At 46.0% G+C, this 12,333-nt stretch overlaps 1 long non-coding RNA gene across 1 annotated transcript in view; it reads left to right on the forward strand.

Moving 5' to 3' along the window:
* LOC116983536 overlaps positions 1–5,711 on the forward strand; it is a 10,006-nt gene extending 4,295 nt beyond the window's left edge. The window contains exon 3 of the long non-coding RNA XR_004414727.1: positions 5,678–5,711. This is a non-coding gene — a long non-coding RNA (uncharacterized LOC116983536). The remainder of the gene's footprint in view (positions 1–5,677) is intronic.
* The last annotated feature ends 6,622 nt before the right edge of the window (positions 5,712–12,333 follow it).

Below are 12,333 nucleotides of genomic sequence, written 5' to 3' on the forward strand. Positions count from 1 at the left end.
CCCATTGATTTGGTGAATTACGGTGGCAACCAGCTGGTCAAACACAGACTGCAAGGGCTCTGCATTGTTCACAGAGACTCATATTCCCTTACAAACTAGAAGATGACCATTTGGCCCTTTGAGTCAATACTGGCTCCCGTGCCCCAATTATTTCCCCATTGTCTATTGTCTGCCTCTCATACATCAGTCAACCCCCCGCAATTCCTCTGCCATCAGTCTTCACCAGAGACAATTTATTGTCACCAAACAACTTTTAGGCTTCAGAGGTACAGCATGGAAGCAGGCCCTTCGGCCCACTGAGTCTGTGCCAACCAACACCGAGTCTGTGCACTATCTGACACAGTAGGGGCAATTTACAATTATCCTACAAACCTGCACATCTTTGCGTGTGGGAGGAAACCAGGGCAACCGGAGATAATCCACGCGGTCACGGGGAGAACGTGCAAACTCCGGACTGACAGTGCCCGTAGTCAGGGTCAAACCCAGGTCCCTGGCGCTGTAAGGCAGCAACTCTACCACTGCGCCACCGTGCTGCCAGTTAATCTTGGATATGTAGGAGGAAGCGAATGAACCTGCTAGAGGTGAATGCATTGACATTGAGAACGTGCAAGAGGGCAAAGCGGATTCATCAGGATGTCACCTGGAATGAAGGAATTTAGTTATAAAGGGAGATTGATGGACAAGGACTGTTCTCATTGCAGTGCAGGGGGCTGAGGGTGGCATAATAGACATTTATGAAAGTATGAGGGGCATACATATAGTAGATAGGGGAATAAAAAAGGAGAGGACATAGGGTTAAGGTGAGAGAGGAAATATTTAAAGGGGATCTGAGGGGCACGTTTTTCACACAGTAGGTGGTATGTGGAACATGCTGCAAGGGGAGATGATAGACATACATAGATACGTAGATACATAGACAATAGGTGCAAGAGTACACCATTTGGGCCAGCACCACCATTCAATATGATCATGGCTGATCATCCACAATCAGTACCCTGTTCCTGCCTTCTCCCCATATCCCTTGATTCCGCTAACCCTAAGAGCTCTATCTAACTCTCTCTTGAATGCATCCAGTGAATCGGCCTCCACTGTCTTCTGTGGCAGAAAATTCCAAAATTCACAACTCTCTGGATGAAAAAGTCTTTGCTCATCTCAGTCTTAAATGGCCTACCCCTTATTCTTAAACTGTGGCCCCTGGCTCTGAACATCAGGTACATGTTTCCTGAATCTAGTGTGTCCAATCCCTTAATAATTTTACAGGTTTCTATGAGATTGCCTCTCATCCTTCTAAATTCCAGCGTATACAAGCCCAGTCGCTCCATTCTCTCAGCATATGACAGTCCCGCCATCCCAGGAATTAAACTCGTGAACCTACGCTGCACTCCCTCAATAGCAAGAATGCCCTTCCTCAAATTTGGAGACCAAAACTGCACACAATACTCCGGTTGTGGTCTAACTGGGGCCCTGTACAACTGCAGAAGGACCTCTTTGTTCCTGTACTCAACTCCTCTGGTTATGATACATGGTAAAGGGAATATCGCAAATAACGTTGACTGCATGATAAAGCCAGTTAATTAATAATTAATTAATAATTTGTTTATAGGGACAGTGCATATTAATGAACATTTGCATGTAAATATGCGAGATTGTAGCCAATCAGTAGGTAATTTCCGTCTCTAGTCCCAGGCAAAGGTAGGTGAAGTGTCTTGCCCAAGGACACAACGACAGTACACACTCCAAGCAGGATTCGAACCGGCCACCTTCAGGTTGCCAGCCAAACACTTAGCCCATTGTGCCATCTGTCGTCCCTGTAAAAGCCCAATCAGTACATAGACTTATAATAGTGGGACCGAAGGAGCAGGAATGTTACCAGGGTGAAATTAAAAGGCCTTCATATGTCAGTGAACCTACGCTGCACTCCCTCTATAGCAAGAATGTCCTTCCTCAAATTAGGAGGTAGGTTCAGTCGCAGTGTTTATAAAGGAAACATGGATAGGTGCATGGATATGATAGGAACACAGGGATATGCAGGAAAATGGGATTAGTGCCGACAGGCACGTAGGTCGACAAGGGTTGTTTCCATGCTGTGCCACTAAATGACTCTAGAATATTACTCAGACGGGACCTGAGGTGAGAATCAAACCAGGTTTACAGGAGCCAGGGCAGGAGCACTAATTGACCTGAGAGGCCACTGGACCTCCCTTTCAAAACATCAGACATGGCTTTAAAAGCCCCTCCCGTTCCATGGGACAGAGCCAGAACCACCCTAGTTTTCAAATATTTCCTTCCTCCACCTTTATCTCTGAGACTACCCTGTAACCTCACTGGGGCTGTGGGACAAAAGTGACAATCAACTATTTTCTCCGTTAACTATTCTATCACCAGAAAATGGCTTGATCTTTGAAGCCACAATTTAACTGTTTGAGTTCATTGGACATGTAGGATCCACTGAATCCCACCACAGAAAGCAAAGAACAAATGACACTTAGCTGAGCCAGACACCTTGTGTCACGTTTATTCCAGAAACCCCTTTTACCTACATTCTCACCAATCGTAACCCGTGTGGAGATGAGGCCAATTAGAGCATCTGACCTTGGAATTGTTATTGATCTCTTGTGCTGGGCCTTCTCGTGAGGCTGTCGGCGAGTCGCCAGCGGTGACAGGCTGTATGCAAAACCAACGTGGGCGTGAAGGCGCCACAGACATTTTCCTCATGTCCTCCGTAGTATATGGTTATATAGGGCATCAAATATTCTTTCCAGTCCACGTATCTCACCTGCCCAAATCACCTTATTGTTCTGTTCGAGTTGACCTGTAGTTGACCACCTTCTTCTGCTCAGCAATTAAATTTGTGGCCTGCTAGTAAATCCCAAGTCATGTCACTGCGCATCCATTCCTCCAATGTTTTAATTCAACTTTCTCACTGAGTGTGATCATCCTTCTATTCACTCTGCAGTGCCTTGAAGGCATCCTTTGAACCAGTTCTCAAGTGTCAAGCTTTGCTCTGTATCATCGCAGTGCTGAAGACTCCGACAGATGTTGATTATTAATATTTGGCTCTCGAGGCATTCTGCCTTGTTGCTTTATCGTATACTTCTATTCAAGTATTTTCCTAATCTCTCTCTCTCTCACTTCTGTAACTCCGTGAAAAGTATGTTTGCTACCAACTCTCTATCAATTCACGTAGCTGAAACTTTGTGCATTCTTTACTTCCTTGCTTCCTTAATTCCTTCCTTAGAAGTTACTTCCTTAAAAGGCTTAGGAAGTTCAGCATGTCCCCAGCAACTCTCGCCAACTCCTACAGATGCGCCTTGAAGGGTAGTTTATTGGGATGCATCACAGCATGGTTTGGGAACAGCTCCATCGAAGACCGCAGGTAATTGCACAGAGTAGTGGACGTAGCCCAGACCATCATGCAAACCTCCCTTCCATTGACTCCATCTACACTTCACGCTGCCTCGGCAAGGCCACCAGCATAATCGGGGATGCACAAAAAAGCTGGAGAAACTCAGCGGGTGCAGCAGCATCTATGGAGCGAAGGAAATAGGCAACGTTTCGGGCCGAAACCCTTCTTCAGTATAATCGGGGACACAGCTGTAGAGTTGCTGCCTTACAGCGACTGCAGCGCCGGAGACCACGGTTCGATCCCGACTACGGGTGCTGTCTGTACGGAGTTTGTACGTTCTCCCCGTGACCTGCGTGGGTTTTCTCCGAGATCTTCGGATTCCTCACACATTCAAAAGACGTACAGATTTGCATGTCAATTGGCTTGGTAAATGTAAAAACTGACCCTAGTGGGTGTAGGATAGTGTTAGTGTGTGGGGGTCGCTGGCCGGCGCGGTCCCGGTGGGCCGAAGGGCCTGTTTCCGTGCCGTATCTTTAAACTAAACTAAATTAAACTAGAATGCAGTCCTGAGCTACTATCTACCTCATTGTAGACCCTCGAACTATCTTTTTTCGGACTTTACTGGACTTTACCTTGCACTAAACGTTATTCCCTTTCTCATGTATCTGTACACTGCAGATGGCTCGATTGTAATCTTGTATTGTCTTTTCACTGACTGGTTAGCACGCAACAAAAGCTTTTAACTGTTCCTCGGGTACACGTGACAATAAATTGAATTGAATTGAATGCCTTTATTGTCATTCAGACCTTACGGTCTGAACGAAATTTCGTGCCTGCAGTCATACATACAATCATACAATAATAACAACAATAAACACAAATTAACATCCACCACAGTGAGTCCTCCAAGCACCTCACTGTGGTGGAGGCAAAAATCTTAGGGCTGCAGTCTCTTCCCTCCTCTTCTCCCTCTGCGCTGAGGCGATTCCCCACCGGGCGATGGTAAATCAGTCCCGCGGTTCACCGAACCCCGCAAACGGGCCGGCTCAAACACCGCGGCCCGGGGTGGTCAAAGCTGCCGCCCTCCAGTCCAGCGGACGCAGCCACTGGCCCGCAGCTGAACCCAGGACTCAGGTCACCGCCGCCAGAACGCCGTCCCAGCCACCGGAGGAACGTTCCAGCTCCGAGCCGGATCGCCCTCACGTGAGTGCCGTTCCACCTCGGGCTGGGCCACTCCGACGGGAGTGCCGTTCCACCTCGGGCTGGGCCACTCCGATAAACTAAACTAAATGCAATTGCTATATAGAATCATCATTTTTAACCAAAACACACAGTGCTGCAGGAACCCAGGAAATGGACAGATGACATTTCAGGTCAGGATCTTTCTCTAGACTGATGGAGGGGGGGGAGAAAGCTATGAAAAGAGAAGTGGGGGGGGTGGGACAAAGCCTGGCAAGTGATAGGAAGGAACTGCAGATGCTGGTTTAAACCGAGGATAAGCACAAAATGCGAGAGTAACACAGCGGGGCAGGCAGCATCTCTGGAGAGAAGGAATGGGTGACGTTTCGGGTCGAGACTCTTCTTCAGACCTCCTGTCCCGCCGATTTACTCCAGCATTTTGTGTCTATCCAGGCAAGTGATCGGTGGATACAGGTAAGGGGTGGAATGACCGACATATGGGACAAAGGCGAGAAGTGGAAAGGAGACACAAGGATGTCAGATAAGGAAAGAAGGGACGGAGTAGAGGGAGGAATATGGGTGGAAGGAGACGGGGGGAAGGGGAAAGAGTGAGGTTAAAAAGACATTTCAGGTCAGGATAGCCACAAAATGCAGGAGTAACTCAGCGGGACAGGCAGCATCTCTGGAGATAAGGAATGGATGACGTTTCGGGTCGAGACCCTTCTTCAGGTCAACTCCTCCTGTAACATTCCAGACATCTTGCAGTATAACATCCCCCCTCTCTCCATCCCCACCCCACCCTAGTCATCATACTAGTCTCACTGTCGTCCTGCTGCGTTTTACTGTTTGTATCCCTCGTTATCACCTTCCCCACAGCCTACAATGAACCATTGTGGGCTCCACCTTCCCTTGATCATCGTCGTTTTCTGCCATCTTTCATCCATTTATTCCACTTGCCTTTTCATATCTCGCATCTCCCTCTCCCATGACTCTCAGTCTGAAGAAGGGTCTCGACCCGAAACGTCTCCCATTCCTTTGCTCCAGAGATGCTGCCTGACCAGCTGAGTTACCCCAGCATTTTGTGTCCATCTTCGGTTTAAACCGGCTTCTGCAGTGCCTTCCTGCACATTTCAGGTCAAGACCCTTCTGCAGACCGAGAGTCTGAAAGAAGTGTCCTGTCCCGAAAGGTCATCTACATATGTTCACCAGAGATGCTGCCTGACCCGCTGAGTTACTGCATTTTGTCAACCAACATCTGCATTTTCTTGCATCTCCTACCAACTCGTATGGAACCGCACATTTACATACATAGTAATCCCTGATAACTATTAAGCATGAAGAAATCCATATTTCACTAATGTGTTCTCAACAATTACGCTAACAGTAATCCCTGGCTAATAATAAAATTTTATAGCTTAAAAGCATGCGTCGCTGACAAGATGAATTGAACGAAAATCCCAGTAGATAATTCTGAATTCATCTCGTTCATTGGTTTACATCCGGCTGGAGTCATTTACACACTCCATTACGGCTAGTTTTACACAGAAGACAGGGCAATGAAACAGGTACTACAAATTAGGCACTGGAGGCTATTCCAACAACACATTAACAAAGTCTCAGGATGAGAACTCAGGTTTCCTGAGTTTGATATAACTACAGTCTTGATAGCCGGAGGCCATGAACTCAAGCCTGGATGCTGTATGAGAATGGATTTGTCAACAGATTGCCCAAGCAAAGAAACACATGTTGATAGAATCAAATTCAAAGCCACAAAAAGCTGGTGTAACGCAGTGGGGCAGGCAGCATCTCGTCCTGAAACGTCACCTATTCCTTCTCTCCAGAGATGCTGTCTGACCCACAGAGTTTCTCCAGCTTTTTGTGTCTATCTTCGGTTTAAACCAGCATCTGCAGCTCCTTCCTGCACAAATTCAAAATGGCGTCAGTTTAGTTTAGTTTAGAGATACAGCGCGGAAACGGGCCTCTCAGCCCACACCGACCAGCGATCCCCGCACATTAACACTATCCTACACACACAAGGGACAATTTACATTCATACCAAGCCAATTAACCTACAAACCTGTATGCCTTTAGAGTGTGGCAGGAAACTAGAGAAAACCCACGCAGGTCACGGGGAGAACGTACAAACTCCATATAGACAGCACCCATAGCCAGGATCGAATCCGGGTCTCTGGCACTGTAAAGGCAGCAACTCTACCATTGCGTCACTGTGGATCAGTTTATTGATGAAAGATTATTGTTGGAGTCCAGTGACGCACTGTGTTCATTAGTGAGCAGTGGGGTCAGCCTGAAGGATTTACAATGACCATAGTTTGTAGGAGTACATGTTGCTTCAACTCAAATAGAATTTGAATCATAGTATGATGAAGATACAAGGCAGAAAGAAGCCAGAGACTTAAGAGACTGCAGACGCTGCAGATTTGAGCAAAACACAAAGTGCTGGAGAAACTCAGCAGGTCAGGCAGCATCCGTGGTGGGAATGGGCAGATGACATTTCGGGTTCGGAACCCAAATTGTCGCCTGTCCGTTCCCTCCATGGATGTTTAGTTTAGTTTAGAGATACAGCACGGAAACAGGCCCGTCCGCACCGACCAGCGATCCCTGCACATTAACACTATCCTACACACTAGGGATCATTTTACATTTATAGCAAGCCAAGTAACCGACGAAACCTTGTGCGTCTTTGTAGTGTGGGAAACTGAAGATCTTGGAGAAAACCCACGGGGTCACGGGGCGAACGTACAAACTCCATCCAGACAGCACCCGTAGTCGGGATTGAACCCGGGTCTCTGGCGCTGTACGTGCTGTAAGCAGCAACTCTATGCCTCCCATATGAATCCAGCATGTATGGATGCTTACTGACCCGTTGAGTTCCTCCAGCACTTTGTGTTTTGAAGAAGGAAGCCATTTGGCTCGGTGAACCTAGCTATCTCCTACAAAGAGCAGTCATGCTCACTCTCCCATCTATGCTTTTTACTCTATTCTTGTCATCGGGATCTTTTCCACAAACACCTGTCCAAAGTGCTTTTAAAAGCATGCAAGTGAACAGAGAGATTTACATTGATAATGCAATTTAGTCAACACTTGTGGGACAAGCAAAGGCATTTTACAGCCTATGTACCATTTCTGGAGTGGAAAAAAAACATTATAAAGTTAAAAATTGATGGAATTTCAGGATAGTGTTGCAGTTTGTAGCAACTTCCTGAGAGATCTATCTTTGTTCTCGTCTTCTCTCGAGACCTTTTCCCACTGAATTTGAATCCGTGACATTTGGTTCTCAGCTTATTCACCACAAGGTCTAGTTCTTCTCTAGCTATTATATCAAAGCCACCTGTCACCTTGAAGACCTTTAAGAGATGATCTCTAACCTTGCTTTTCATAAGATCACCAGGTCATAAGTGATAGGATCAGAATTAGGCCATTCGGCTGTTCTAGTCTACTCCGCCATTCAATCACGGCTGATCTATCTCTCCCTCCTAACCGCATTCCCCTACCTTCTCCCCTAAACCTCTGACACCCATACTAATCAAGAACCTGCCTTAAATATATTCACTGAATTTGCCTCCACAGCCTGTGGCAAAATATTCCACAGATTCACCACCCTCTGACCGAACAAATTCATCCTCATCTCCTTCCTAAATGAACGTTCATTAATTTTGAGGTTAGACTGCCAGTAGTGGAAATCCTTTCCGCATCACTCTATCCAAGCCTTTCACTATTCTGTACGTTTCAATGAGGTGATTTATAAGCTGACGAGTTCTGACTCCTTTAACCTCACGCTTATGTTTTTCTCCAGGGCAGTTCTTCAGGGTCAAAGATGACTTACTCACACTCAATCTTATGTGATTAATGTGGTGAATTTTCCTTTCTGATTTGTCTTTCCCCAAGGTGTATGTGTTGCTTTCTTTATTGTGAGCTGGACATTTCCCACCTCTATGTTTCCCACTCAGCAGCCAGCGTCAATGTCTAAACTCTGCGTCCCCAGGCAACGAAAGCGGGCGATGTCCAGGTCATTTGTCTTCGGAATATGGACCATGAGGGTCACAAAGGTCCAGGTCCCCAACTTCATTCAGAGGAGTGCAAGTTCGTGCTGTAAAACATCGTTCAACATGGGATATCCATTGCACACAGGAAAACAGGGTGATGTCCAGGCCCAATGTCGATGAGACAAATAACAATTGCAAACTCGCCCTCTTCTGTATAGATGCTGACACATGCAAAAGTGGACAAGTGCATTGGCGTCTCCAAGCACAAACACACGAGTATGTATGCACACACACACACACCCATGCAGACACACATGCATGCTTGCACACATGCTGGGACGTGTACACACAATGAGTAGATAGATACATGCAGCCATACACACACGCACATACACGTACACATACTTACTGGGGACTTACATACAACCCAGTTGTATGAATATTGATTTCTCTAACTTCAAGCAACCCTTGCATTTTCTCTTCTCCTTCTCCCTTCCTGCCCCTTCCTAGTTCTTCATCTAGTTTCACTGTCCTCCTGATTAATTTTACTGTTTGTGCGCCTCGTTGTCACCTTCCCCTCAGCCAACAGTGAACCTTTCTACATTTCCTTGATCATCGTCTGCATTGATCTGTCGTTTTGCACACCTTACCCTCCCATATCTTTAGTTTCCCTCTCCCCTGTCCCGCTGAGTTACGCCAGCATTTTGTGTCTATCCCAGCCGTGTATTACAGTTCAGCTGCCCTCTGTGCATTCAACCGCAGATCGTAATGGAGAAGAAGCAATGCAATAATTCTACTGATTTGCTGTAGCATGCAAGTATGAAAGAAATGCGTTTTAGCTGACTAATGCTGTTCACATCCATAGCAATGAGGATGTTGATCTATCCTCGTTCTGAATGTCTTTGGAATTTTTTAGTGGCAACAATGCATCAGTGTGCAATCTGCTTTATGTCAGAAAGACTCCTTTACACTGGCAGAAACACAGGGCTGACAAAATGCTTTACGAGAAAAAGTGGTGTCATTCGGGACGACAGATGGCACAATGGGCTAAGTGTTCGGCTGGCGACCGGAAGGTAGCCGGTTCGAATCCCGCTTGGAGTGCATACTGTTGTTGTGTCCTTGGGCAAGGCACTTCACCCACCTCTGCCTGTGTGTGAATGTGTGTGAGTGATTGGTGGTGGTCGGAGGGGCCGTAGGCGCAGATTGGCAGCCACGCTTCCGTCAGTCTGCCCCAGGGCAGCTGTGGCTACGGAAGTAGCTTACCACCACCGAGTGTGACTGAGGAGTGAATGAATAATGCGATGTAAAGCGCCTTGAGTATTAGAAAGGCGCTATATAAATCCCATCCATTCTTTCAAACTAAACAATAGTGTTGCATCTTTACATTCTAACTTCAGCTCCGCCATTGTCACTAATTTTTCACTGCAATATAAATGGTGTTATTTGGAGCAAAATATTCTCTTCCCAAGGTGAGGCCCTATGTTAGGTTCACTTACAATGCGCGAAGATTATTTCAGTACAATGGTGAAGAGAGTTGCTTATGTTTGAATCAAACTTCATCTTGCTTCTTTCTAAACAGAATTAAACAATATGGGACCATAAACTGCAGATGCAGTTCAGCTAATCAGGCAGCATTCTTGCGAAGAGCAAAAGAGTCAGCACAAATGATAATAAACTCAAATGAGGGTGGCACAGTGGTGCAGCGGTAGAGTTACTGCCTTAGAGCACCAGGGACTAGGGTTCCATCCTGACCACGGCTTGCTGTCTGTACAGAGTTTGCACGTTCTCCCCGTGACTGCGTGGCTTTTCCCTGCCCTGGGTGCTCCGGTTTCCTCCCACACTCCTCAGCCATACAAGTTTGTCGGTTAATTTGGCTTTGGTAAAAATTATCCCTAGTGTGTTGATAGTGCTAGTGTAAGGGGATCGCTGGTTGACGCAGACTCGGTGGGCCGAAGGGCCTGTCTCTGTGCTGTATCTCTAAACTGAACTAAACTAAATTACCCCATAGATTGGATTCAAAACACTAATGAAAGGAGGGTTGCCCTTTTGTTTGCAAGCTGGAAGAGTTGATGGGGTGGGGATTACACCCATTCTCCAGGGTGATATCAAAATATGTATTCTTCACTATGGTGATACCCGGTGGGTAGGGAGAAGCAGGGGTCGGCTTAGAGGCCATTGTGAAGAATAAATATTTTGGCATCATCCCCACTGCATCAACTCTTATAGCTTGCAAACTAAAGGGCAGATACTCGGACCCTCTAGCCCAGGCAACATCCTTGTAAATCTTCTCTGTACCATTTCCAGCTCGACAGCTTTCCTATAATATGGTGCCCAGAACTGAATACATTACTCTAAATGCGGTCCCACCAACGCCTTACACAACTGCAACATGACCTCCCAACATCTATATTCAATACTCAATGACTATACTCAATGACTGATGAAGGCCAATGTGCCAAACGCCTTCTTGATCACCCTAGCTACCTGCAACAACACCTTCAAGGAACTATGCACCTGCGCTCCTAGATCCCTCTGCTCTACAACACTCCTCAGAGCCACACCATTCATTGTGTTGGTCCTGCCCTTGTTAGACATCGCCAAATGCAACACCTCACATTTCTCTGTATTAAATTCCATCAACCAATTCTCAGCTATCTCTCCTTGGATCCCATGCGATCTAACCTTCCTGAGCAGCCTATCATGCGGAACCTTGTCGAATGTTTTGCAGAAATCCACATATACAACATCTACGGCTTTTCCCTCATCGATCTTTTTGATCACGTCTTCAAAAAACAATTAGATTGTGAGACATGACCTCCCACATACAAACCCATGCTGACTATCCCTAATTCAGCCCTTGTCCATCTAAATGCCTGTATATCCTATCCCTCAGAATACTCTCTAGTAACTTTCCAACCACAGATGTTAAAATCCACGTGGTCACGGGGAGAACGTACAAACTCCGTACATGCAGGAAAATGACAGACAGCAAAATGCATAAAATGTAGACATAAACTAGATAGAACCTTTTGCCCAGGGTAGAAGTGCCAAAGGCAAGAGGGTATAGGTTTAAAGTGAGATGGACAAATTTGCTCCAAGGTATCGAGTCCCAGCCTGCTCAACCCCTCCCTATTGCTCTGATCCTGTAGTCCTGGCAACATCCTCGTAAAATATACAGATGTTACCAGTAAGGAATCATGTGAGAAATACTAGGTACATATACACATACATCAATCTTGCAAACTGACAAGAGCATTGCTGACAGCAAATTTGAATTATTAATAGTACGTACCCACATCCACAAATGGGGCGTACCTAGTGCTGATCTCAGCAGTGTGAAACAGGAAGCAGTTAACATTGTTTTGATGTTCGTGGGAATTTTAATCCCCTGTGGTCTGTTTCTATCAGGGGTTAATAAAAACCAGTGTAGAAGTATAGATCTGTTTTAACTTCTGAAGAATATCATTAGATTCTATTCCCCAAAAATACGATGACCGAGAAATTCATGCACTCCGCGTTTTATTTGTGGTGTAATATTGATCGCTAAACACAATGGAGACCATACGATACACAAAGCACATGCCTGCAACGCACAAAGTATGGAATGGTATAAACAATACTTGGACAAAGCCCAAATGATATCACCCTGTGAAATTAATACATGTATGTGGAATTAATACTGAAGAAAGTAACCCTGAACACCAGAGATGGGCCCTGTAACCTGTGCAGTTTAAAACGTTCCTCAGTTTCTTGCGAGACACAAAGTGCTGGAGTAACTCAGCGGGACAGGCATGATCTCTGGAC

The sequence above is a fragment of the Amblyraja radiata genome, chromosome 18 (assembly GCF_010909765.2).
Source record: "Amblyraja radiata isolate CabotCenter1 chromosome 18, sAmbRad1.1.pri, whole genome shotgun sequence".
Taxonomy (NCBI): Eukaryota; Metazoa; Chordata; class Chondrichthyes; order Rajiformes; family Rajidae; genus Amblyraja; species Amblyraja radiata.